This window comes from Pinus tabuliformis, chromosome 1_1, assembly GCF_031772625.1.
Source record: "Pinus tabuliformis cultivar Carrire ecotype Pingquan chromosome 1_1, CPIR1, whole genome shotgun sequence".
NCBI classification, from domain to species: Eukaryota; Viridiplantae; Streptophyta; class Pinopsida; order Pinales; family Pinaceae; genus Pinus; species Pinus tabuliformis.
The window spans coordinates 115806837-115831650 of NC_142297.1; the positions used below are offsets into that span (position 1 = coordinate 115806837).

At 38.6% G+C, this 24814-nt stretch overlaps 1 pseudogene; it reads right to left on the bottom strand.

Annotated features, from left to right (window-relative positions):
- Positions 1 to 4202: 4202 nt before the first annotated feature.
- On the bottom strand, positions 4203 to 24309 carry LOC149211921 (zinc finger CCCH domain-containing protein 17 pseudogene; annotated as a pseudogene).
- Positions 24310 to 24814: the final 505 nt, after the last annotated feature.

The following is a 24814-nucleotide window of genomic DNA, read 5'->3' on the forward strand; positions in this document are numbered from 1 at the left end:
ATAGGGTGCCTCCTTGGACACACTGTCACTGCTCTCATCAACATTCCTGGAGGGAAACAAAACTCTATACAATAGGCATGCTAGGATTTGGACCTTCACTTAGAACTCGAACCAATTCCCAATTTCGTAGCACGCTACGAAACCACGCAAACAGGCAGCGCTGCGAAACTGCTAAAGTAATTCAGGCGCTGCGAAAACACCCAATCTTTAAGCTAATCTAGAAAAATTGTGACAACATCATTTTCAGTGATAACAGTGGCTCCACTAGGGATAGTGTGCCCTTGTGGTGCGCTAAGAACACGCAGCTCCAGTGCCTTACCCATTTGTGACAAACAGAAATTTGCTTGACAAGCATGACTGTAGGAGAAAGAAACTAATGCTACATCTACTGAAAAATAAATGCTCAGCCAACCTTGAGCTTATTTTCAATTTACCTACCTACCTACCCTAACCATTTAAACTTTCCTCAGCTCAATCAATATGAAACTTCCAATGCAGCCAGTCATTTGCTTTATCTGACATTTGACTTCTTTGCCTGTCCCGAAGTTCAGCACCAATGTGATAGTGAGATGACAGCTGCCACTGAAAATGTCTTTGACTGCATCGGATTTCAGAGCCAATGTGATAATGTAATGACCGCTGCCACTGAAACTGTCTCTGATCTTCATAGGTAAGCTGAAACACTGGAGAATAAAACTCTTCCATGTAATCAGCTACAGGATCCCAGAACACATGATCAGCTTGTCCTTCCACGACACTTTCCAACTGTGCAAACTGATCTTCAACCACAGTGTTCAGTTCCTCAAACGTAAAAGAGAGGGGAACTAGCATAGTCTCCTTGCGCTCAGCGATAAAATATTTCTGAGAATAATGATCATGATCATGAAAATTATATTCCTGAATTTGTCCTTCTAAACCTTCAATTTCTTTCTCAATGTCTTTGGAAAATTCATCAAAAAATTTCATCTTATCCTCTGACTTGCAGTCAAAATATTCTAGATATGAGGACAGGGACAAAGAAAAAGATTCATTTGTTTCTTCTTTATTATGATCATCATTCCACTGTTTAAAACCTTCAACTGAAGGAGATTTTACTTCCACCTCTGGCCTATCTATCCATTCCTCCAAGAACAAAAGCCAAAAGTCTGGCAATGACTTAATGGACTTGGCAGGCAAGCATTCAACCCACTGTTTGCATTTCCCTTGGAAAGAATCATAAAATAACCTTATGCAAATATCTTCATGTTTAATTCTAAGAACCTCAGCAAAATGACAAAAATCTGAGATATGATCCAAGGTTAAACTCAAATCTTCTCCGTTGTATTTTGGACCATTCTTTAGAAAATAAACATCCTTGGGAAAATGGTTTGGGAAACCATGAAGTCCTGAGAAATCTATGCATGCATACCTTGAACAAATAATGGCAGCTTCTGGGTCTTTCATAGCTCCAGTGGAATCACCATGAATGTATAAACCTTGAATTCTTCAACAATGGAGTCGCCAAGGTAGTTTTGCAGCCTTGAAAATCATTTGAACTCCTGCTACCTTCAGAAATTCAATCTTAAGCTCCCGGCAGACGCACCAAAATGTTATCACAAAACCAGTACTAGGGACTGCCACCGAGCAAGGTCTCATGTAACTGTTTCAGACCATACTTTAGATTAGGAATTAGCCTTCCTAATCAGAGAGGGCTCTCTCACGACTCTTGACAAAATCCTTCAAACACTAGAGGGCTAACTCTTCACACATTTATAAAAATATAGCTGGTTGGACATACATCAAATTGGTCTTCATTGGGCTATGGAGTCTCTCACAGTTAATAAACCAAATCACAGTCATCTCATGGAAGCCAAGGCTCTTTGCATCATCAGATGTTCAAACATAATTTACCTAAATCAAAGCCTGCTGAACATACAGGAAGTCAGAGCATTAAAAAATGAATTCTGAGTGATGTTCTAACATGCTTCACCAAAACCCACAGCTTGTCAAGCACACAGGAAGTCAGAGCATATAATATGAATTCTGAGGGATTGTGCCATAACAAGGCTGTAAAAAGAACATTAAGAAACTAAACCACCATCACATTTGAACAAAAAGATGCATTGAGAATCTTGGGAAGAAAAAACCCTGTTTGCCATTACTGTAACAGTCTTTTCATAAGCTCTAAAAAACTCTGTTTTTGTATATACAGTCCAACCCTTTCTACATCTAACCTTGGCCCATATATAGGCAAGCAAACTAAAACACCTCGAGCATCCTCCTCCAGCATGAGGGGAGCCTCGAAGGTGGCTATTAATTATTCCTACATGCTACTCACTAATGCATTAATTACAAATATGCTGAACTATAATTACACACTATCCTAATCAAAATAAAATACTAATTTCATTCTCCTCGTATGCTTGATGCTTTCTTGAATGCTTTAACAGCTGTCCTCCTTCAATTAATCTGATATAGCTGAGCTACAGGTGCAATGGATGGTGATTTAGGATGTTTAAGAGCGCTGATAGCTCATTAAATGACCGGAAGGTGTGCTCCTATTATAATGGTTTCTGTCTCCCAACATTCTCCTAACATATAGCAGTCTGCTCCCAAATCCTTTAATAACCCCAAGTATGGAGTGATGCCAGGTTTCTGATGTGCTGTAGGTGGTCTTTGATAGACATCTGTTCCTTTTCCTCAAACCCCCGCTCACCGTGTCACACTAGCTGCTCTGCGCTTTTAAAATCATCACCTACAGCAGTTTCGTAGCGTGCTACGAAACTGCTGTAGATAACCTCTATTTGTTCCGTAGCAAATAAATCTTGAGTTGGTAAATGATCTGCTTGAGAATCTGTGTTTTCTCTGGTTACTTTGACTATGATTTGAGTCACTATGAGCTCCTTTATTGTTTTGATGCTGTGGTGCAACTTCAAATCGGATCTCTGCAACCTGAGAAGTTGACTGAACCAATAACACTGTATTAACATTATTGCAACTAGGGGCCATCTTCAAAATGTCAAATACTCCAGCTAATGCTGTTGGAATGATCACAAATAAATTAAGCATTCACAAGAAAATTATGAAGCATTCTGTTCTAAGCTATCAACCCTGGTGATCTTATAAGAACCATCCAATATCTAGTCAAATTATTTTAGCATAAATCTTTGGAGTCCGAGTGCACAAAATGATATTGAATGCTGCTCACAACCGTGCATCAAACATCCAAGTTGCATCTAGTTAGAAACTAGAGTGTTAAAACTGGAAGGGTGGTTCTGAAAAATCTCAGTTTCGTTTCACAGATATGAAACATGTATGAAGTTCAGCTACCCAATTTTACACTTTTTATCTAGCAGACTATCCCCTCTCTGGCTGGCAATTGGGATTCTATTGAAACTGAAACCCATTGAGCTTCGATCCCTCCTATCCTTCAAAATGTTGTATCGTTCAGCAAATTTTCATCTTCCTCACAAACAATTCTTCTATCTCTGCCATAGTATAACGATACAGAAGACACTGCTGACCTGGGTTGCATTTCACAAAGTCATTCTTGTATGTTGTAGACAGACAAAAGCACCTGGTGTTAACTGCACACAACCACAGAAAGATGTAAAAATATCAACATATAATACATTCTGGATCCTCCTCAGTACCGCCAACATGTTCAGGATACTTTTAAATTCACATCTTCTGCGCAATTCAATCTACAATTGAAACCCTTGCTGTTGTAATTTGAACTCTGAGATATACTCTGAACCTTCTCCTTCCGGGCACTATTATGCAAATCTGACATTGATGCTCTCTGCGCGCCTCAGGCAACCCAAAAACACAATAACAGAAACCGAAACATGATAATGGAAACAGAAATCTTCATATCCCCCGTTGTTTTCGAATCACACATAAATACTAGCCCTTGAATGTCTCCTTTCACTCCATCAGCTATTCAAATCTACTTTATAATCTCCCTTTCCAGTTGTCGTTGTGATTCTGGTGATTTTGCTAATGTATATGGCCATCTGAAGCGCCACATCTCAATCCGAGTGTCAATAATAGTGGCGACCTTGTGGCAATCAAACCCTCATAAAAGCCACTTGACATTTGACGGTTAATCACTACATTTCGATAAAGAAAATTCTAAGACTGAAATTGTCAAACAGTTAATGTGCATTCCCCATGGCAATATAGAGCATCCAACAGCACCTCATGATCAAATGCGCCGCCTTCTAAGAGACCACGAATTCTGTATTTCTGAATATCGACAATAATGCCAAACTGGATTTGATTCGGGCTCCAACTTCAATAACCTTCTTATGGTGCTCTCGACCTCCCTCATTCACCGGTACCATGATATGCTCCATTCCATCACCAGTGAAAAATAATCCACCAGGTCCAATCTGAAGTGCTCGCACTTCATTTCTTGAGAATACTCTACCTCGTTCATGAAACGATGGCAAGTCATAAAGGCGCACACTCTTATCATTGCATGAACAAAGCAAAATAGGTTTGGCTTGTTCATCATTCATCATGCACAGCGCAAGAACACCATGTTCTTCAATACGAGTGTAAATCTCTTCAAGAGCTATAGTTGATGTAGCAGCCCAAACCTTCACTGTGCCATCCAAAGAACACGACAAGAGAAATTGGTCCCAACAAAGAAGAGACATTACAACTGATGTGTGATTTCTCAAGGTTTGGATACATTGAAAAGTTTCCAGGTCCCAAACTTTTATTGTGTGGTCCATAGAGGCAGAGTAAAGTTTGTCTTTCTGTGAGACTAATGAGACAACAGGCAACATATGCCCTGTGAGGGAAGTTGCAGGGTCAAATGTATTGGTTGTAGGATTAAACTTCCATGCTAAAATGGTGCCATCATGTGTTCCAGCCAAAATCATTTGATCAGCGATCGCCAGAGCATGCACTTGTCCATTAGGGTTGTCTAATAATAGCTCTGTCAAGTTGACGGTATTCAAAGCCTTGACAGCATTACGAAGGCCGACAAAAAGCCACGGACCTTCACTTAGAAGGCATCCAACTCCACTGTCGTTGCCTAAGGGGATATTTGTTCCCTGTCCTGTATGGCAGTCCCAGGCTATAAGCTTATTATGTCGGCCAACAGAATAGAGTTTGGCATAGCCTAAATGCGAAAGAAAAGCAATTCCTCGAATAGGCTTGTTATCGTGGCCAACCAGCTTAGTCATGAAAGTGACATCGGAACCTCCAATAAAATGGGAGTGCAGATATCTGCAGTCGTCTTTTGCATACTTGCAATTGCCTGCAAGCCAATAATGGCATGCTTTATCCTTTTTGTTACAGGTGCACAAAGAAATCAATAGTCCACTTCAAATATCAGTTCGAGCCACATAAAGACAAGACTATCATATAAAGAAAAACAGATTCACATTTCATCCTTGGAGTGTCTGGCATAGCATCAACCTGTGTGTGAATTGTGTCCTCCTCAGCTAACACACTTTAAAAGTTTGAACTAGTGTCATCCAGAAATATGTCTAACCATTCCTCAAATGGCGCACTATCTCCAGTTGTATCAATTAAAATCTTAGATGAAATTTTGATAGTAAATGTAAATTTGCATCAATCCCCTCCACTGGCTTTGACTGATCTTCTGATTGCACTTCAATGTCACCAGAGTAACCAGGGGAGGGATTCTTCTTTGTAGGAGATAAATCACCCATGAGCCAGAATTCAGAGATAACTCCATTAATGTACTTGATGCCAATCCCACAATAGCTGCATCATCATAGGGTGCCTCCTTGGACACACTGTCACTGCTCTCATCAACATTCCTGGAGGGAAACAAAACTCTATACAATAGGCATGCTAGGATTTGGACCTTCACTTAGAACTCGAACCAATTCCCAATTTCGTAGCACGCTACGAAACCACGCAAACAGGCAGCGCTGCGAAACTGCTAAAGTAATTCAGGCGCTGCGAAAACACCCAATCTTTAAGCTAATCTAGAAAAATTGTGACAACATCATTTTCAGTGATAACACCACCATCCTTCTCCTTTATCGCTTGAGGGTTTCTTCGAGTAACAATTTGATAGGATCTCCTGCTCCCTCGTCTTTATTTTCTTCCACCATGGGAGGTTGTTGGGATCGACTTGGGCGGTATTGTAAGTGATCAAGTAGTTTGAGCCCCAATTTCTTATACCCTGACCTTGTTGTGGACATGCATGTAGAAATTCCTATGTATTTTTAAAACTTCTCATGTAGTTTACTAAAACATAAGACTCAAATCTACTCTACTCATCTACAAAAAGCAATTCACAATCGAGAAACTAAATCATAAACATGCATCAAGATTCAACACACATACAAAGATATTTATCTAGGGGAAAGAAATTACTCAAAACCCCTTCCTATGTGTATTTCATTAATCAAAGAATTTGGATGAATACAATATGCTTTCTCAAGCTTGAGCACAACCTGCACTTGTATCTTCTATCATGTTGTTTCACTAACTGACTCAGGAAAATACTTAGCCAATTTCTAAGCTTGCTAAGCTCCTATTTCCTTTTGTTTTTCCTTGAGGAATTATCCCCTATTAATTAAGGAAATCTACTCAATCTAGATTATTCAATTCCTTTAGGCCAATCTCTGACTATATTCACCACCTATACAACTAGGAATAGTTTACAACTAATGGTACATTTCCCTTGAACTCCAATCTCAACTGGGTAACTCAAATTCTATGCATGCATCAGTTATTTTGGGTTGATTGATTAGTTAACAGGTTTATCACTATAGTGAGTTGAAGTTACACTTCCACTCTTTGATCTTTCACTAGTTCCTCTTGCATTTAGAACTACTTAAACTAACAATAACTCATTTTAACTAAAATATATTGCTTGAAATTAGCAATCAATAATACTAAATTGAATTCAAGTGGCTCAGCAAGAAAAGTATTATCTGATACCCCAGTCCTACCTTTATGGAACTCAATTTTTCCTCTTGACGAAGCCTTTGTCAAAATATCTGCATCTTTTCCTCTGTTCGAACGTATTCTGACAACATGATCCTCATATGCACACAATCTTGTAGATGGTGATACTGGATTTTGATATGCTTGGATCGATCAAGAAATACTGGATTCTCATAGAGTTTGATACAACTCTGATTGTCATAGTAAATCACAATAGGATCCGTCTTCTGACTAAATAACCCAACAAGAACCTTTCTCATCCAGATAACCTAACATTTTTCTTGTCTTACAACCATGTACTCTACTTCTGTTGAGTTGAGTGCTAGAGATCCTTGCTTCTTGCTATACGAAGAAACTATCACTAACTCAACACTGAAAATTCCTCTTGATGTGCTCTTCCTGTCTGATGGACTCCCCACCCAATTTGCATATGTGAAGCCTTGTAGCTTCACTCCCTCTGTCAATCTATACCAAAGACCAAAATGAGTAGTGCCTCTAAGGTATCTCAACACATGATTTGTTTCCTTCCAATATAGTTTGGCTGGCTTAACCATTGCTTGACTAAGATTGTTAACTACATAAACTTGTATGGTCGTGTGTTCACCAAATACATAGGTGAACCCATAAGTTTTTTGTAAATGGTAGCCTCCACTACCTCACCTGAAGTAGCATCCTCTTTCCTCAAATTCCCTGCTAGAGGAGTCTTCGTGGCTTTGCTACTCTCCATGCGGAACTTATTTAGTATCTCATTGGTATACTTGCCTTGAGAGACAAACAATTCCCCATCTCCTTTCCATACTTGCAAACCAAGGAAATATTGCATGAGTCCCATGTCCTTCATCTCAAATTCTCTTACAATCTCCTCTTTACAAGATTTGGTAAACTTCTCATCACCAGTTAAAATTAAATCATCAACATGTAATACTATAATAAAAAATTTACCTTTAGCAAAAATGTGGTAAAGGTTTGCATCTTATTCACTTTTGGTGCAGCCCAACCTAGTGAGATAGTTGTTGATACTCGTGATACCGAGCATGAGGTTCTCGCTTCTATCCATACAATTCTCATTTGAGTATGCACACATGTGACTCTCTGTCGAAGGTCTCAAATCCTTCAGGTTGTTCAATGTACACCTCTTCCTCAATAACTCCACTAAGGAATGTTGTCTTCACATCCATCTGATGGATCTTCCATCCCATCTACATTGCAGTTGCTAGATTGATATGGTTGAATATTACTTTTCTATTAGAGCAAAGGTGTCCTCGTAGCCAATTCCCTATGCTTGAGACAATCGCTTGACCACAAGTTTGGCCTTGTGTTTCTCAATGCTTCTGTCTGTTGCTTGATTCACCCTATAGATCCATCTCGAACCCACCATTGATTTGTCCTCTGGTCTTGGGACCACTTCCCAAACAGTTTTTATACTAATGGATCATATTCCTTTGCATCAATCCATACTAGTTGTTGCACTACTTCCTCAAATGAGGATGGCTCAGTCTATACAAGCTCAAGCATCAAAGCCATGTAGCCAGTGTACCAATCCGGTGACATCCTTTTCATGTGTTGTGATGTGGGTGCTCCCACATTCTCTATAGCATCATGCAATAATATGTTGGCTTCCCCGGTTCGCTTCCTTCCTTCTTTGGATGTCCTTGCTTGAGTGGATTTCTCCACTGTCTGCTCTTCTGCTTGCGGCTACTCCACGACTTCCTAAGGTTCTTCCTTTGGAGCCAAAATCTCCTGATCTGAATGCAACTCAAGATCCCTTTCTAGAGAACACTTCGTTAGCTTCTCCTCATCAAACTTTACATCTCTCCTAAAAATTGTCATCCTCATAGATGGAAAGTACACATGATAGTTGTGAGGTGTTTTTGTGTACCCCAAAAATATGCCCAACTCAGTTGTAGGCTCTAGATTTTTCCTTGCATCCTTGGAAACACGACATTAAATTGATGATCCAAATATCTTGAAGTGTGACACATCTGGTTTCTTCCCTAAAAAATCTTCCTCTAGTGTAAACAATGTAAACTTTGAAAGGGGAACTGTAAACTCAAAATAAGAGCTCTAGCAAAAAAACCCTATAAAACATGAAAAACAACCCAAAAACAAAAAGTATGTATTATGGAATGATGTTTTTTTTTAGGGTTAATATTCAACATTTTTAAAAAATGGCAGTAAAACCAATTTTTTTGCACAAAATAAATGAAAAAAACACATTGATGCTTTTGGTAGAATAACATTTTTCTTTTACGGGTATAATTTCAACATTTTTTAGTAATGGCATTAAAGATAAAATAATGGGATCCAAAACACATTAAAATTCCAGCAATTTTCATCCATGTCGTTAAACATATAATAACATGACAATAAAGATCGCTAACATTCTAATTCATTTCAACCATAACATTAAAGATAATAAAGAAAAAATGACAATTTTTCAACCATAGAATTAAAAAATGTATTTCAACATATTTCAACCATGACATTATGAACAAATTATATTAATAAATTAATCAAAATATCAATACTTGTAGATTGAATGAAACATAAATTATTTCTCTAAGTTATTGTTGCATTGTGAATATTCTAAATAAATAAATTCACAATAATTAAAAAATATAATCCAACAAACATAAAAGTGACTCATAGCTTCATGTAACATCATATGAAAAATAAATTTTTATTTCAAGATACCATGCAAACATCAGTTATATAAATTGTCTTAGACAATTATTCAGAATCACTCATATTTTCTTACACACGATCAAAATTCACATCTTCAAATGAATGACTAGATGCAGATAAATATGTTCCATAGTTTTCTCTTTCATCAACTAGTTCCCCATCTGAGTCAGCATGCATTCCCACCATTTCAGGTTTCAAGAATATTCTAAATCTATGACTGGGTTCAGTAGACTCCCATTTCAACATTATTTCTTCTGGTAGCAACCTCTTTAGAATCTTATCCTGAAGCGAAGGTATCCTCTCTTTGTTAAATTGAAGTCATAAACAAGTATGCCAAAATCCTCCAATTTTAAGAGGTTTGTGTTGTGAAAATTATATTTCTACCCTTTCTCTTTATCTTTCCACCAATTTTTTTATCAACTACCATCTCTAGCTTGTACACACCATTGAATGGTTGTGTATTTGTGGCATACCAATGTACTTCAACACCTGCAACATCTTCATTTTCTGTAATGACCTTTATAATATTGGTAACCTAGAATGGATAGTCATGTGCATCTCCATTTGCTAACACTGCAATCATTTAACCCTCCTTAATATCCTTTACTAAACCCTGTAAAGGTCTTCCATGGCTTCACATTGTGCACAAGATATTAGGGAACCAATATATATTTCTCTTTCCTCTACCTGTCAAGAATTAATAATACCTTGAGGTTGTTGTTGTTCAACAATGTTTCTTTCCTCATGTTCATTTGACACATTTTGTGGCCAAGTCTTGAAAAGTATATCTTCATTTGTTGATCTTGAAATGATATCGCTCTGATTATTGAAAAAATACTACCACCAAACTGAATCAATAACATTGAAGTACTCATATTTATATCTAATACATTTTTCAATTACTTGCAAGTAATCATAATAATTTATATCTCTCTTCTTCCTTCATGCAATATGAACTTCAACAACTTCTTGTACTAACAATATATTTGATGTAAATATTAGATCATCTGGAAAGAACTTCAAAAATTTCAGACATGATGATGATGCCCATTTTGCATTAGTTGAATACATCTTGCCCCATATTAGTGTTTTCCCATCAAATTTTTGATATGAAATTGATGTTGGCAGGTAATGTCATTAAATTGTTCAATGCATTTCTCCTCACCATGTGATCCCAGAATAAACCTTCGCATGTCAGTTGTTTCTTCTAACACATGAAAAATAGGCTTTTGCATGTATGATTTCTTAATATGTTCAATTAATGATGGCAAGCTCCCAACATCCTTCCTCCTCAATGTGATTGAAAAATGACTGAACATCTAATCAATATGGTCATGAGGATGCCCAACAAGAAGGAAACCAACATTTACCTTCTAAGAAAATTCTAAATTCAACAATCATGTTAGATATCCAAAAACAATCTGATTTTTGTTTTCATGACAAGTGTTGTCCAATTGTAGATACAAAACTTCAAGAAGATTACCAGACCAATGAGGAAGCACATCATAAATTATGGTTATTGTTAGCTTTGCATCATTGTGTATATTTGGAGCTATGACATAAACCCTTGGCAACATTGTCCCATTAAATACCATACAATCGGCCAAGTGAAACTAAATAAAATTTTCCTCGTGTAAATTTTTGGGTGTGAGAACAAAATGTGGTAGAAGTGTTTTCTTTTGGCCCATACCATCAACTACCAAACCCAAATATTTATTTGGATTATCATAACACTTCCTTCAATTCTTTTACAACCTTTTCTTTGCCCTTTTTTGTTGTTCATGATTCTCTTGAAGCTATTTGACTATGGAATGTACACATAACATATAATAAAGCTATTAATAAATATGTTTTCATAGTTCACGACTATACAATTTTTAAAAATAATGTTATGAACGCTTACCTCTTTCTGCCCCTTAACATTTATCCCTTTTTATTTAAGAGAAGCACAAGTACTCCAAAACCCCATCCTTGCCTTCTTAGGAATATAGACATTTTTGAATTGTATCTTCCATATCTTCACAAATTATTGATATGCAATAAAACAACCATTTCCTTCAACACCTTTTGCATATTCTTTGTATAAGTTGTAGAATTCTCATCTTGAGAAATTATCTAGAATATGTATTATGTCTGTATTTGGCATATACTCCCCATGCTTTGAAAAGAAGTATTTGATCCATGACATTGCAGTATTTGACAATGGCCCAAACTATCATTTATGACATACTTCTAAATAAAATGTGGGATATTTTTCAAAATTTTCTTGAATTCTTGACAAACAAAAATTACCAATTGAATGAAACATTTTGAAAACCTTTCTACAGATAAATAAAGAGCCAATATGATAATCATAACCTCATAATGTATATTACATGCACCCCACTAAATAAGAATTTTACATGTTTTTATTCATTAACAAATATATCTTCCTTTTCTCCAATGCAAACCTGAAATCCATTTGTTTCAAGCAATCCTTTTGACAACATTCACTTGAAATGAGATCACTAATAGAACTTCTTCTCGTGAGATATTCTTTTCTACCCCTTGTATAACTAGAACATCTTGGATTGATACAAAAATTTCTACTCCTACTCCTCAATACAATGTTTGCTGATAACATCTCCATTTCATCATCATATGTATAAGAATTTGTTGGAATAAAGAATTGATGAGAGGGGGCGGGGGTGAATCACTAATTTAAGAAACTCTTAATTTTATTTTTCTTACTAGGTGTATAGTCCCTTCTTATGTTCTTTCACTTGTGAGAGTGTTCATTCATGAAACAGTGAATCAACAAGATTTCAGACGTACATATTCAAATAACAATCTCATGAGCAACACACATTTGACACAGTGTTTTCACGTGGAAACCCAGAGGGAAAAAGCCACCAATTTGTTGTTTGTTTTATGATGTAAATTAAGCACCCACTTAATCACATATGTATGTTTGTGAGCACGCACTCACAGGAGGCACATACCCCCTTTGTTTAGAAAGCACCAACTTTCCAAGAGGCACCAACCTGCCCTTGCCACTATTCTTCTATTTCATACAATTTTACAAGTAAAATACCAGTAAATGGCTATCTGTACATTCAACTTGTACACTCTGGTTTCTCTGTTCACTTATAGTAGATCTCCTCTTCCTTCTCACAACAACACTTCCTATGCACTCTTCATTCACTGCCAAGGGCTCTTCACTAATTGCGTGACAGTACTACCCTCATCATGCTTCACGATTCCCACTCACTACTTCTGCTACACTCTCAGTCCAAGTAAACTCAGGTGCTTCACTCTACTTTCACAACAAACTCAATACATTCACACATTTGCTCAACTGCCCCAACATCTTAATGGAATTTTGACGTTTTGTTTCTCTGCTACACTGAGCTCGATGTAGCCTCTACTGCCATCAACACTGCCCAAGAATGTACCCCTGGAATGGCCCTCCATTCTTCTACTACTTCACGCTTTACTAGTTCTGTCACAGCATTAATTCATTAGCATGGGCTTTTATCACTTTTTTGTCTCACTATGTGACTCTCCATTTTGTGAATTTAATTTTAGTCCCCTTGTACATTTAACAAAAACTCCCCATGCTTATTCATGGCTCACATAGATTAGTTGTACCTCCGCATGGCATCTTTGATATTCATTTACATCTACTAAGCGTGCACGAGAGGTCTTCGACCACCAACATTACTACTCTGCATTCAAAACTACAATTGTTGATCCATACACCTTTAATGCCTCATCATACCATTATATCAACTTTCTTCCATCGTAGTGTTGTGTAGTGGTGCAACACTATGAAACTATCAATTGTCAACATATGATTACGCCTATCCCCTTTTGTATTAGCTCTGTGCTATAATTCCATGATAGGACCAGGGGTCATGACCTGAGGCTTAGTCTTGATGCGTTAAGCCCTTTAATGTTGTCTCGGGGCCTTTTCTCCTTTGTATTGTGCTTTATAGAATTTTTTCAATTGCAATTATTTATCAAAACTTTTCCATAAACACACGTAAGAAAACATCAACCTTTTTCATTTCTAACCAAGTGCCAACAACCACAAGCCTCCAATCGTCGGCCTCTAATATAATGTCACACTGCCACATGGAACTTTTTGAGTGGTGACACATGTCACTTAGATATGGCCCATTACGTCACCCAATATGGTTGGATCTTCCTACCACGTGTCTTCATCAGATCTCACTTGAAGTTGCCATGTGTCTGCCAAAGGAGAGAGAAAAGGGACCCCATCAACCTCTCTTTCAACGAATTCCTTTGTTAATTTTATTTTGGCCTTCCCAACAACTTTCATCATAATCAATGTCTTATTCGAATCACAACATTTAAATGGTCCACCCTTGGGAAGATCCAATTCGTGATTGCCAATTAGCCTACAACCATGTGTCGATCACCTCTGATAGCTGATATCTTAGTTCGCCAACCTCTGATTGCCAATTACGATCGTTGATACACCAATGTCCTCATGTACCGACCTCTGATTGCAATCGTCGATATGGCTTGATCACTGACCTCCAATTGTGATTGCCAATATCGTAGTCAAACTGACCTCAAATCATCGATATTCTTGCCTTCTCAAGGTCTCAACATCTTGAACTTCAGCGGGTTATAATTTTCGAACCAGGAATCAATTTTTGGACTTCCTAATATCGATGGAAATATTATTCAAAGGACTTTCCAATGGGGAGGATTCGATATAGGGTCTGAGTCCTTCTGCTACAAGTAAAGTAACTGCAAAAATTCTCTACCTATAGTCCAAACACCCAATCATATTGCTGACCCTTGTTTGACATCAATGCCAATACTTACACAACCACCTATACACAACCAGCCATCAAATTTCCAACAATATCCCCTTTGGCATTGATGGCAACACCATAAGCTCCCCCTCACGCTTGGCATAGTCTACTCTGATGCCAATCTTCTCCCCCATTGACATTAGTGGCAAAGAATACTTCACAAGCACTCCCCCTAAACCATTGCAATCTACTCTCCCATGAATTCCACCTGCTGAGTAGCTACCACTACCTATCAAAATGAAGTTATTTAGAGGGAGGAGTCATAACTCCTATGTGCTGCTTGAGATACTCAAATGGTTCCCTTGCCAGTGGCTTGGTAAAGGGATCTGCCAGTTTCTCTTCAGTGGGTATATAAACAAGTTTTACAATGTTGGCTGCAACTTGTTCCCTCAAGAAATTATACTTGATAGGAATACGCTTGGTCTTTGAATGCATGAATGGATTTTTTGAGATATTGATTGCACTTTTGTTGTCACAAATTATTAGAATGGGGTTAGATAGATCTACTCATATATCCTTCAATGTTTTCTTCATCCACAGAATCTACGTAAAGCATGTAGCAACATCAATATTCTCTGCTTCAGCAGTTGATAGAGAGACAGAGCCCTATTTCTTACTAACCCATGACACCAAGTATTCACTTAGAAAGAAGGTTGCACTAGAAGTACTCTTCCTGTCATCGAGGCTTCCAGCCTAGTCTGCATCTGTGTAGGCCTTCAAATTGAAATTTTCACTCTTAGCACACCACAGTCCATACTCTATTGTACCTTGAAGATATCTGAAGATCCTCTTGACAACAAAAACATGGAATTCTCATAGAAAAGCCTGAAATATGGCCACAATCCCTATTGTTTGAATGATGTTTGGCCTTGAAGCTATCAGATATAATAAACTTCCTATTATTGACGTGTATTTAGTCTGATTTACTAGTGGTGTTCCATCTTCTTTGCACAATTTGCAGCCTGTAGTCATAGGTGTGCTATCAGGTTTTCAAACTTCCATTCCAAATTTCTTCAGAGTTTCCTTTAGATGTTTGGTTTGGGATTGTTATAGACATATTTGGGCACTGCAACCCCAATCATATATGTCCATAAACCAAGGGCTTCTGAGTCCCTAAAAGTGTTGTTTCATACCCTAAAGGAACAATGTCAGTTGATTACATCATCTCCCAGAAGTTCTCCATGTAAAAATGCTCAGAACTGGTCAAAACTGGACCATACAGACTGCTCAGTGCTAAGGGTGTGATGCATCTCACCTGCTCAGTGAAAAAAGTGTGATGCATACTGGAAAGCCCTTCTGTAGGGTGCGATGGGCGAGAGTAGACAAATGGCAGAGACAGTTTGCAAGGTGGATGATAATGGAATCTTCAAGAAACTTCTCCTTTGACACTTGCCTCTCTGAATTCACCCAGGGATGAGTAAGAGATCATGAATCTCCAAGTGGAACCAAGAACTATCAGAGAGAGGACACTAATCAAAATCCTAGAAGCTGACTCACCGCCTGCAAACATCTATATATGGATTCCTCATCCCAGAGATCCAGAGGCTGGAATCTTGTATTTTGTAAGGAAGTGTTGTTGGTTTCTTTGTGGAATATCATAGTGTTGGGTGATATAAGCTTTTCATGAGGTGAAGAAGGGCTTTCACTCTAGGAGGATGACGCTGGGTCAGATCAATGGGTTGTAATCCTCTCTTCTACTCTTTCTATTAATAAAGCTATTCGAGTTTTTCTCCACATTCTTGTATGTTTGATGATATATGCATTTGTGTGGTCAATATATATCTGGTCCTATATTGTTTATGATTGTAGATCCCTATACTTCGATAGTATTATGCTACTTTTACTTTACAGGTACTCTTTGAATTGGGGTAAGCAAGGAAGGAGCAGCAAAGATCTATTAGAGGGGAGAGGAAACAAGCAAGGAACCAAGCGAAAGACAGAGGTTGGTACTCTTGCTCTCTTCTCATCTACTTCTCATAAAGGAAAACGAAAGTAACTTTAGTTTGTTTGTTTCTAAGATAGCTACCCATCTTAGTGGGACTAGCAGCTCCGAGTGGACACTAGATTTCCCGATAACAAAATGGCGACTCGGCTGGGGAGCGAATAGCTTGTTTGCTTGTCTATATTTTTTTGCTTTATAAACTACAGACGGAGCCTGAAGTCAAGCCAACTAGCCTACAAACTGCATTTGCTATGCAAGTGCAAAGTAGATCAATGCTGCTTTAGTCTATCTCTAGGTTTTGTTTATGAACTGAACAATTGATTTGCAAACATCCTAATTGCCTTGGTGGTGGCTCAAGTAACCCCATTAGATCAGCCCCTGTGATTTATATTTACTGACTATCATTTGCTCAGCCTAAATCCCCGAACTGAGCTGCAAATTGTGACCAAAGTCCAAGTAAAGTCTCGTCCCTATACCATCGCACCTCTCTTCTAGGAAATCTAGATGCATTGCACCTCCCGTGTGCAGTAGGTGAGATGCATCCCTATTTCCTTGTGTTACAGGTGCGATGATCAAAAAAGGCTAATTTTGCCTCCAAATTTTGGTTTTTCTTCACTCTCTTCAGCTTTATTCAGGAGTTTTGCCATCTATGATCAGTATACCATTGTGGAAACTCCCTTCCTTTACATGATTCGGCCTTCATTGTACAAAGAATTGTGAATGTTTTTATGTATTGTGCGCCATTTACAGTTCTCTTTTACAAAGAACTAGCTTAATCGAACTGTCGTCTTTTGATTTGAAAGTTTTGCAAGTGTCGTTTTCAGTCAAAGAAAATAATCCTATTGTTCTTTATGGTCGATTATACTATTACTCTTGTATTTGATTTGAATTAGTAGTTTTTCAAGTGTTAAAAGCAGTTTTCAATTCAAAATTGCAAAGTGTCGACATTATCTTCCTTTCATTTTTTGAAGAGAAAATTGTTAGTACTGTCACTTTGAAAAGATAATTTAGATTTGTACTTAGCATTCTTTTTGTCATTCACACATTAAGAAGGCAGAAAACAAATACATGCATGTGCATTTGCATTTAGACTGCTCGTTGATTTTGATTTAGGACAGTGCATCTAGTGTGCGCTCTCTGCTCTATGTTGAAAGGACCTCATTTCCCTTTCTTTAGTAGCTAGGATTTTCATTGCAAAAAGAAGATTAAATGATTGTTTATCATCTTAGATTGCATTTTAGGAATTGTATATCTACATCACGCAGTGAACCTGAAAGGCAAACTTCTTGAGAAATATCAACTATAAAATAAATTCAATGAACATAAAAATGCTTTGGAACCTAACGCACAACATTTAGAAGCCTAGGCTAGAGATATATTCCGGCGTCGTAAAGCCTGGTAACTATTGATTTCATCGTAGGTTGGGTGATTCCTCCTCTTTGAGATGACAAGTGCCAGTATAGACTTGTGCTCCTACGTACCGTCGAGTATATATTGGGAGACCATAATAGGCTATATCCTTTATCCTTAGGAAGCCGTGTATGTTTCCCTATCGATCGCAATGCACTGAACACAACATTCGGGAAGATTGACTACTGTACCGTAAAAAGTATTCTACAGTTTTTTGATTGGTTTGGTAATCCCTCTATCTAGATTTCTAGAGTAGTCTCTTTCATTCCTTTTCAGACTCTTTAAAGGAAAAGGTCCATCTGAGCACTTGTCACTTAAGGCTCATTAAAAATCGAAGGTGACTAGAGTCATCTTTTTCTTTTTCTTGACTCTTAAAAATTGAAAAAGCAAGTTGTGTCAAAGTGTCTAAAATCTATTTTAATCGGAATAACATCACTGTTCCCTTATTGGTCTTAGGTTGAGAAAAATGGAGTCCACCAACCAAGGATTTCCCCTTGGGGGAAATCGTAGTCCTTTCTCCTCTTGGGGAGATGTTGGTGCACCTCATATGGCCACATTGCCCCTCCCAGGACTGACAATTGGTTTGCCAATATGGCTCTTCTCAACCTCTGTCATTCAAACCACCACGATTCCTGAGCAATCAAGTTAGCAACTAAATGATACTAGAGTTACCCCCCAACCTTCTACTTCTCTTGTTTCTCCCTCCCCTCCTTCCTCTTCGCTTGGTGAAGTTGGTAAAGCTAAAAACCAAGTAACTGAAAAGAAGAAGAAATGGAAGGAGAAGGAGAAGAAGAAGAAGGAGCCAAAGGCAAAAAGGGGCAACTGTGCATCATCTAGCGAAAATCCACACACTGCACCGTCCAAACCCAAATCTCCATGTGTCATTTGCAAAGGAGACCACTATCATCGAGATTGTCCTTGCATCCCTCGGATCTTAAGGGACTAGTCTCCTCATTTGCACAATCCGGTGTCGTCAACCTCTGACGATCATGTTGAGAGTACACCATCAACTAGTGAAAATGAAGTCTCTAGACAGAAAGGAAAATGTAAATTTCCTTGCAAACTGTGTGAAGGAAATCATGTCGTCCACCGTTGTCCCTTCCTGGACGAAGCTAAAAGAGTCTTGGATAACCATCCTGCTTCACCGCTACGGCTTCCTCCTGGGTACAAGAAACTCTTGCCGAGTCCATCGCTAGTTGAAAATCCAACTGACACAAATTTGTGGTCGGTCGAAGCATCTATCATTGAGGATAAGCCCTCTAAGTCCATACCAGACGAAAGTCAAAAGGTGGAGGCGGCAGTCGACCCAGTCTTGTCTTCGGAAGGTCCATCTTCAGATGATACCGTCACCGAAGAGAATGAGAATGACACCATTCAAATTATTTTCGTAAACAAAAAATCAGATGAACATGGGGGCAATCTACCCGTTCCTTTACCACAGGAAGGAAGTTCATCAGAGTCATATCCGGCCGTTTATTCGGTCCCACCTCCAAGCAACCTAGTCATTTCCTTCGATTCGAATCTACTAGGTAGACCCTGTCTACTGTCTAATGTACCATTCTGAATCATTGTACAAGCTTACAGAATGGTCATGGTCAGTGCTATTATAGATGAAGGGGCTTTTGTGAGTGTCCTTTCATCAACTACTTGGAAAGCACTTAGTTCGCCATCCCTTTTGCCTGAGATATGAAATTTGACAGGCTTCGACAAAGGAACCAGTCGACTGTTAGGGATCCTTCCAAGTTTGCCTATAACTTTGAGAGGGAAAACTGTTTATCTGAATGTAATGGTAGTCCAAGGACCTTTAGATTATAATCTGCTCCTTGGGCGTGACTATATTTATAGCATGGGATCCATTGTCTCCTCACTCTTTCGCGTAATGTGTTTTCCGCATGAAGGCAGAGTGGTCCAGCTTGTAGACCAGCTTTCATTCCCCAGCTCACACATAGCTAACAGTCAAATGCCATCCCTAACTAGTCTTATCACACAAGAAATGTCTCATCAATCTCTAGTCCACCCACCTGAAGAGCGCGAGTTATTCGGTGGTCATGACTGAAACCCAGGGGGCATGCACCCTAGTTTGCTTCGGTAGGAAAACCTTGGGTATAGGGTAGGTTTTCACGAAGGATATATGACTAGTCTCACACCTGTCCGTATAGGAAAATGGGATTAGACTGGAATAAGATACCTCCGTCAGAAGGTAGGCCTTTCCCGACAGAGAAAATGTTTTTCCTGCAAATTAAAGGGTAACCTGGAAACTCTACTTCGCTATACCTGGGGGCATGCAAACCTTTTTTCGTGCAAGTGAAAAGCGGCTAGCATAACGCTAACCCCATAAATTCACTAACTTCAACTGCTTAAGTTAGGTGAGTGGTTAGATCAACCGTTCACCTTTGTAGGGGCCAAATGGCACCGGAAAAGTAAAGGAAGAATTTTCCTACCTAACCTTAGTAGTTAACTAACCCCTAGGACAGTAGTTGATCGTTCCTAGCTTGCATGCGAGAGGCAACGGAGCACAGTTTCAAATGGTGCAAGCTCCTTAAAAATTGAACCTATCGATGAGACATCCTTATTATATGACTGGCACGAGCAGTTTTACGCAAAGTTCAAGCTCGTTAAAAATTAAACCTAAGCAATGAGAAAATGTTCCCCCAGAGTTCAAGCTTATTAAAAAATGAACCAACCTCCAGTAAATAGCCATTGCGAATGCATTATCATCAGCTTCTGAGCCTTGGTTGTGTTCTCATCATCACCTCCACTCTGTTTTGGCTGATCATACGCCTCCATTTGATTGTTTACCCTTTTGAGGAACAGCTGCGACGAGTGATTCTGTTAGCCATCCTTGTGACACTATCATGATTGGAAAATTCCAAACCTTACCTGGAATCAGCTGCTACCCGAAAATATCACTCATTCCTCAAAAAACGAGTCTCCTTTAAGCTCTTTTCATCTGACTCATAAAATATGAAAAGATTGCCGAGCAATTGGCCTCTCCAACTCGTTAAAGCTATCGGAAGTGCTATCCCTCCTCTAGATTTTAATCTTTTTGGACCTGAGGGATTATTACACAAAAAGATCGAGCGCTTGTCTTGTTCGGCTCGTTAAAACTATCGAAAATTCATCCCTTTCGTATTATTTTATACTTTTTCGGACTTAAGGGATCATATGACGAAAAATGATTAATGGAGTTTCCTTTTCATCCCTTTTCAGACTCTCTAAAATTGAAAAAGTACCGAGTTGTCTTTGTCGTTAAACTCGTTAAAACCAACAATGAAAAACTTGTTCATATAGACAAGAACGAGTTTCACTGTCGATAGGCTCGTTAAAACATAGCGACAGGTTTTCCTGAAGGACAAATTATAGAAAAAGCATATGTTATCCTCCTCAAGCTTGATAAAAATAAAGATGTACTGGTCAGAAATGACTGGGGAAAAATTGGGAAGAAAACTTGAAGAAACTTTATTGGTAGCAAGTCGCTCTTGAACATGACACTTTCACTCCATCACCATGATTGAGTCGGGTTGGGTTATTCCATTCACCGGTCATATTACCATTGGTCCATTGTACCATCCATATTTTGGGTTAACGCTACCAATCCATTTCAGTGTCGCCGATATGTTCAAGAGAAGTCGCTCAGAGAATTCACCAACCCATCTTGTGTCTCATCCGCCGCAATACATTCACACTCCATTCTTTCATGACCGCCACCCTAAACCTTGTATCATTAGATCGTTTTCACCTCCACAAAGTAATTTTCTCCATTTCGTGTCGTAGATGTGGGATTCATTAAGGCCCTCCTATGACGGGTCACTTCTTATCGACATCAGCTCATTATCCAAGAAGTCGACCTAGGAACAACCCTTTCAGTAGTTTGAAGCTTGCATGCCTCAATGGCAAGTTTCTCACTTTCGGCACCAAGTTTACATCAATGGCCTTCGACCGAAAGATTTTACGTGGTGTTCGATGCCAAGTCCCATTCTCACACCACGTGAATTGTATTGTCGTACCTTGAGGGTCATCATCATTATTGGTGATTCCTATCGCGCCTGTTAACAGCTTATATCATTGGCTGGTAATCAGGCGATGTCTCTCCATGTTTGACTCCAGAACATCTTTCACGTGGATCGACTTGTACTTTGGGCGAATATTAAACGATTTTGAAGACCCCGGATCTAGTTTCATCCATCCGGGCTGCGATATATTTAGGAAAATAAAGACATCAAATGTACATCATTGCTGCACAGATGATCATCCGAATCAAAGGATGATGGCTCTATCAGAACCATCAATCTGCCACACAGACGGTTGTCTGTCCTATGTACATGAAAATGAATTTATAAAGCTGAGCATGGGAATGCCCGCCTCAACTAGATCATGAAAATATTATGAAGATAATGTATTGTATTGTATCTTATTGCAGGTCGCCTTCCAATTCGAAAAACCTCGGATCCTCATGATAAAGCATTTCACCCGACATCAAAAGATTTTCGACCTCATGCTTTAGGGGGCAACTGTTATAGACATATTTGGGCACTGCAACCCCAATCACATATGTCCATAAACCAAGGGATTCTAAGTCCCTAAATGTGTTCTTTCATACCCTAAAGGAACAAGGTTAGTTGATTACATCATCTCCCAGAAGTTCTCCATGGAAAACTGCTCAAAACTGGTCAGAACTAGACCATACAAACTGCTCAGTGCTAAGCGTGCGATGCATCTCACCTGCTCAGTGAAAAAAGTGCGATGCATACTAGAAATCCCTTTTGTAAGGTGTGATGGGCAAGAGTAGACAAATGGCAGAGACAGTTTGCAAGTTGGATGATCATGGAATCTTCTAGAAACTTCTCCGGTTACACTTGCCTCTCTGAATTCGCCCAGGGATGAGTAAGAGATCATGAATCTCCAAGTGGAACCAAGAACTATCAGAGAGAGGACACTAATCAAAATCCCAGAAGCTGACTCACCCACCTGCAAACATCTATATATGGATCCCTCATCCTAGAGATCCAAAGGCTGGAATCTTGTATTTTGTAAGGAAATGTTGTTGGTTTCTTTGTGGAACATCATAGTGTTGGGTGATCTAAGCTTTTCATGAGGTGAAGAAGGGCTTTCATGCTGGGAGGATGATGCTGGGTCAGATCAATGGGTTGTAATCCTCTCTTCTACTCTTTCTATTAATAAAGCTATTCGAGTTTTCCTCCACATTCTTGTATGTTTGATGATATATGCATTTGTGTGGTCAATATATATCTGGTCCTATATTGTTTATGATTGTAGATCCCTTTACTTTGATAGTATTATGCTGCCTTGACTTTACAAGTACTCTTTGAATCAGGGTAAGCAAGGAAGGAGCTGAAAAGATCTATCAGAGGGCAGAGGAAACAAGCAAGGAACCAAGCAAAAGTCAGAGGTTGGTACTCTTGCTCTCTTCTCATCTACTTCTCATAAAGGAAAATGAAAGTAACTTTAGTTTGTTTGTTTCTAAGATAGCTACCCGTCTTAGTGAGACTAGCAGCTCCGAGTGGACACTAGATTTCTCGATAACAAGGATATAAACACTCCTTATGGACACTGAGTAATATGCAAACCAAAAAATAAGGACAATTCTCCAATCATGCAAATTTCAAACTTTGTTTGCATACAATTTGCAAATCGATGCGCCAATTGTTCCACATCGCTGCCAAATATCATGTCATCCACATACACAACTACTATCAGTAGGTGATCACCTTCAGATTTTACATGAAGATTGTTGTCAATTGAGCCTTTATTAAACTCATGTTGCTGAAGATACTTATACAGATTTTCATACCAAGCTTTGGGGTCCTATTTCAAACCATAAAGGGCCTTCTTCAGTTTGTGTATGAGCCCTTCATCAGAGGGGAGCATAAATCCTTCAGGCTGCTCAATGTCAACCTCCTCTTCTAAATATCCATTGAGAAACACAAACTTAAAATCCATCTGATATACCTTCATATTCTTATGGACAGCAAGAAAAAGAAACATTCTTATAGCTTCTAGTCGAGCTATCGGTGCAAAATTTTCTTTGAAATCTACCCCTTCTATTTGGGCATACCCTTTGCAAACCAATCAATATTTGTTCCATATCATTTGACATTGATCATTCATTTTTTTCTTGAAACCCCACCTGGTTCCAATAACATTTTTCTCTCTCGGCTTTGGAACAAGATCCCATATGTCATTTTTTTCAATATGGTCTGATTCTTCATTCATGGCTTTCACCTAGAACTTATCTTCACTTGCTTAGCATAGGTTATTGGGTTCTATCTGTGATAGTAGAGCCAAATTTGCATGACTTGTACTGCCCACAAGTTTCCTTCTAGTCTACACACCCTGTCTTTGATTTCCAAGAATAAGACTCTCAGGATGTTCCTTCTGTACATACTTGGAAGGTGTCTCTGTCCTTGAAGGCATGCCTTCTTCTTCACCTTCATTTTCTGAATCTGTTTCATTCATATTGACAGACCTCAAATTTGATCTTTCTTCATCATCTGAATTCATTTTTTTTCTGGAGGATTTAGGTTGTCATCCCACTCCATCCAATATTACATTGACGCAATCCTTTCACTTGTTGTGACACTAATATCCTTTGCTTGGAATACAATACATGAGCAATATTCCTTCGTCAGCATGTGAGTCAAAGTTCCCAAGGTTCATTTCATTCCTTTTTAATAAGCACTTGCTCCCAAACACCTTGAGATGTTTAACTCATGCATGTCTTCCCTTCCATAACTCATAGTGAGTTTTATCACTGTTAGGCCTTAGTTGAGCTCTATCAAACAGATATATTGCTCCTTGGGCTTCTTCTCCCTAGAAATTGTGAGACATTCCCGCTTCATCTAACATTGCTTTGGCCATTTCCTAGATTTTTCTATTTTTCCTCTCTAATACTCCATTTTGTTGAGGAGTTCTAGCCACTGAATATTGCCTCCTAATGTTATGCTCTTCATATAAATCCTCAAACTCTCTTGATGTGAACTCTCCCCCTCTGTCTGATCTTAAGCTT